This window comes from Triticum aestivum, chromosome 4A (genome assembly GCF_018294505.1).
Source record: "Triticum aestivum cultivar Chinese Spring chromosome 4A, IWGSC CS RefSeq v2.1, whole genome shotgun sequence".
NCBI classification, from domain to species: Eukaryota; Viridiplantae; Streptophyta; class Magnoliopsida; order Poales; family Poaceae; genus Triticum; species Triticum aestivum.
The window spans coordinates 706,140,900-706,145,937 of record NC_057803.1 but is presented as its reverse complement, the minus strand read 5'-3'; positions in this window follow the sequence as shown (position 1 = coordinate 706,145,937).

Here is a 5,038-nt window from a genome sequence, read left to right as displayed (position 1 = left end):
TCATCACCTTGCCACCGATAGCCATCCATGAAACCACGCAAGAGCAGGTGGTCCCGCACCTGCCCGGAATCCGGGTCCGCAATAAGGCTATTCAGCTTGCATCTTCGACACGGACATCTTATCTCCGTCTCGTTCTTTTGAAGCATCTCAGCCTTCGCGGACCTCAAAAACCTATTCACGATGCCTTCGGTCATCATGCGGACCATGGTCGCCTGCGGGGTAGAGCAAAACGATATTTTAGAACCAAGAAAAAATTTGGCATGACTTTCCCTAAAAATAGGACCAAAAAGAATGCTTAATGCCAAAATTCTCGCCGAAACGGAAATGAATCAACATTCCGGCAAAATATTGGCAACTATCGCATTTCAAATACCGGTACACCTCCAAACACAAACACATATGCAACACCACAAACATATGCAACACCACGAACATACATAGATCTAGCTAGGCCATAAAAAGTGCATGTGCATATTGTTTGTAGGGAGAACAACATAAATATAGCTTCCCCCCTTACTTACCTAGCAAAACAAGGTAACTTAACCACTTAATTTGAATGAATCTATGGTGGAAATGAGGTGAAAAAGAGGAGGCACCCGAGACAAGGAGGAGACGGTGGAGAGAATGAAGTGGGGAGAAAGTGAGTGTGGGAGGAGAGGCTGTCCAAAATATCTTGTTGCTGCCCACTTACTAATGGCGCACCAGCAACAAATGCGTCATTAGTAATCCAAGTTACTAATGGCGCACCCCCTGGCGGTGCGCCATTAGAACTTTTGCAAAAAAAGGAATAAAAGCAATAATAAAAAAAATAACATTAGTGGCGCACCTCCTGGATGGTGCGCCATTACTAGTTACAACTAGTAATGGCGCACCTCCTGGATGGTGCGCCACTAGTAATGGCGCACCACCAGGGGATGCGCCATTAGTATGTTTGGACAGGCGCACTAGTTCAAAAAAAAAAAATTGGTACTAATGGCGCACCGTGGTCAGGGTGCGCCATTAGTAGTTTCAACACTAATGGCGCATCAGAGGGTGGTGCGCCATTAGTATATACTAATGGCGCACCACTTGTCTGGTGCGCCATTAATGTCATTTCCATCTATAGCCCTTTTCCTAGTAGTGGTTAGTACATGAAACAAGGTGCAACATTTGCGACCTTTCTCTGTACATATGATTGAGCGATTTTCGAGGGCCATGCCGCCACAGCAACCACGTTGGTTTTACCTTGACCAGACACACAGGTTGGGGGGCCAGCGGCAGGGCTGATGCGGTGGTGGCTGCTTTGTCAGAAACTTAGGGGAATGATTCAGTGAAACCGTGAGTTTTTTATGTATATCTTTTTTCATGTTTCTGACATGTGGGTCCAGGCTTAGTATGGTAATTGTGGAAAAAAACTGTTAGTAGTACATGGTCAACGATTGGTTAACTGATAGTAGTGGCATATGTTTATCTTCAGCAATAGTCTGCAGATTGAATCAGATTGCAGTTACGAGGTGGATTCGATCAATCTTGATGACGGCTACATGGGCCTGATGTTGCCACAATAGCATAGTGCGAAGAATTAACATGGGATTTTGCTCAAGTTAATTTCAGACATTGCTTTCGAGAAGCGAATGTTGCAGCCTATATGTGGACAGGCTAAACATTCTTATAGTTTTAGATCTCCTACCTTTCGGGATGTGTCTATCCCTGATTTTATTTCTTACCTGCATGTTAATGACATATCTATTATCTAAGGAATAAAGTCGTTTTGCTATAAATAATTGTTTATTTGGAGCAAAATCTCAGTGGCATATATTTAGAAAAAGGAAATTTTAAGTCCATATGGGCATACAAGCCTCGGTGGCAAATATGCAATTTACTCCCACTCACTCCATGGATCATGGTAATCATTATTGCGCGTCCATCTGCGTTCATTAATCTACGAGTAAATAGCACAAACTACCACAATTCAAGGTAGGTTTCAACAACGGCCATTTTCTTTTTACAAAACACCACAATCGGTAATACCTTTCGAAAACCTACCAGATTATGCTAGACACCAGTTTGGCGGAAATTGCTTTTGGAGGCCTCCAAATGCAAAATTCAAAATTCATATTTTTATATTTCAAACAGTTCTGAAAAATACAGATATAGATGAAGGTATAATGCACAAATGTGTAAATTCTACGGACAAAATACGTTAAAATGAGGGTTGTGAAATTTTTTGGGGGGCTTTTTAACACATGATACTATTCATCCTCACATGTCATGAATTTGTCTTTTTGTACATGTCGCATTTCAACTTATTTCATCCTAAAATTTTATGCACATACACCTCACATCCTTATTTACTTATACAAATTGTTTCAGATTCTTTTGAAACTGAAAATTTTCAATTTTGAATTTTAAAAAAATTGAGCCTCCATGGTGGCAGAGATCCAAAACGTCATTCTCCCAGTTCGGCCCATTAAAACCTTATAATGATAGGTCTGGCGCACCAGTCAGGTCCACATGGAACTACAAGATACGACGACCTTTATTACGACAGATGGGGCCTACATGTTAGTCTCTGTAAATGAGGCCCCCAATCCCCAGGTCCGACCCACATGCCGCCATGGCCCTACCGGAGCTTATCCAACCACCGACGCCAACGCACCGGTGCCTGCCATTGATGGGTTGCCATGCCTCGCGCCTATCTCTCCTTTCTCCTCTCACGTCGTGTCTCTTCCCCATAGCCCCAGCCCTGACCTCCGTCTGCACGGCAACACGGCGCGCTAGCTCTGTCGGTAGCCGCCACTATGGACATGCATCGCCCCACCACCTAATCGTCGAGTCTGGCTGCCACAACCCCACGCCCGACCTTTATCACAGCGGTCGATGACCACTGGCATTGTGGCCCTCCTCGATGCACCTTATCGTTACCACCACCTCCAGCCGCACCCCAAGCAGATCAATTGATGCCATGGTATACTTGTGTCCTTGACGACTGCACCTTCTGTACCCCTGCTCGACGGCCTCGGTTCCAACCTCTGGGAATGCAGGGGCAGTGCTCGAGTAAAAGAAGAGGGCTTGCGTGGTGGGGCCAAGAACCAGGGATGGGAACGAGCTCGCGAGCTCGGGCAGGAGTGCAGAGGTAGAGGGGTGCGGGAGAGGAGAGGAAAGATGACGGGGGAAGAATAGCGGTGGTGCGAGGCGTGCGTCGGGTCAAGCACGAGGGGGTTGGGCCGTTGGGGGCTGTTTAGTTAATGAGACTGACATGTGGGTCGGACATGTCATAACGCCCGAAGTGCCGGTCAATCTAACAAAATTGACTTTTCTGCCATGTCAGCAGATAGGCCCTCCTCGTTATACTCGCAATTAGTTTCGGTCCAAAGGGTAGCTAACAGTAAGACGTATTACCCCTGAGGTTGAATGTTTTATCCAAAAAAGTGGAAGTTATTGAAAACGCTAATCTAAATTGTGGTAGTTTATACTATTTACTTTTTCATCTACCTTACTTGGCCACGTGATGCAATTGCGGCTACTAGTTATGGTTGCATGTTATCCGATTTCTAGTAGCTTTTTTGGCTTGTAAATCTGGACTAACCAAATCATTACTGCCATGGACCCTTAGACAACACCCGGACTATGAGAAAAGTGCTTCAACAACGACACCCGCAAAAGAGGAATGGCGTGTTAGTGTCACCGCTGCCAAATCCGCATGATCTATTTAACCAGGGCATGTGATGCAAGTATGGCTCCCAGTTAACTATGCATACTAACCTCAAGTTTAATTAACTTTTCGGGCTTGTAATCTAGACTACTCCAATTGATGTTACCTTGGACCCTTAGCGCTCATGCCAGGGGAGCTCTGCAGTATAACATATATGGTCCTCATGCATTTATTTCATTGTGGTCAACTAGTCATGCATGCTTGTTATCGTTACTGCTCATGAGTCTTGAGTTGCACCATTCTAAAGCATCACACTTGATGTGTGATTTATCTTACCAAAGTTTTGATCCACACCCACACCGTCTTTTTATATACTCTTATATCTCTAGAGCATTTGAAATGTTGGTATTCGCTTGCCCATTCTGATTTTTTTTAGGTGCCATATTCAGCACTGAACTTTTGATGTACCTCTTGAGAAGCTGAGAAATTAGAAGACACTGAAAGAAGATGTGTACCATCGGAGCCATCCTGGGTGCTGAACGATGGTAATATTGACCGTCAAACATCCAGTTGCAAATGAAAGCCGCCATACACCAGTTTCCACATAATATATTTAAATGCAGTGTACGTAGGAAGCTGTTGTTTCGTTTTATATATTCCTGGCGAGGTTATAACTTGTAAGGCAGCTACGCTTGGGGTTTCTTTGCATGGTAATGGCAAGGACGTTGCCCGACGCCAGATGCGTCCGGCTTTATAACTTAATAAAGCCCACAACAGGGAGCGTATCAATACTTAAGGTTTACAATATCAAAAGCCATCCAGGCCATAGAAACGATGGGACATCCGAGGTTCATAGCCGGAGAGGCCGCGGGCAATATTACAAGGCCAAAGGCCTACAAAGCGCGCAGGCTCGCGAGAGAAACAAAAGTGACCACTCCACTAGGTCATGGTCGCCGGCTCCCTTCTATCCACAGAAATAGAAATGCATACGTGTAGTTAGCTAGCGGTGATTATGCTGAAAAAATATATCCCGAATTCAGATAATACGCATGACTTAGTGCACGGTATAGGAATGGCATGTCGTGTAGGATTTTTGCTTGGGGCAATAATCGAGCCAAGCCTTTCGCGTGTGTGCTTGTGTTACTTCCAGCCAGAATTGATTCCGCTTTGGTGTACGTGTTTGGGCAAAATCTCAACTAAGCTAGCTTTATGCTGCCGGTGGATCGATCAGGAGTCAGAATTGCTTCGTCGTGGTGGTCAACATCGCCGTTCATCGTCACTGTCATTGGAAAATGCTCGACTGGTCCAACAACCTATGGTTTGACAACGACCGTGACTTGGCTGGGGAGGAGAAAGGCGTCCCAGATGGCCAGAGAGATCACCGAGGACTCACTTCCAAAACTG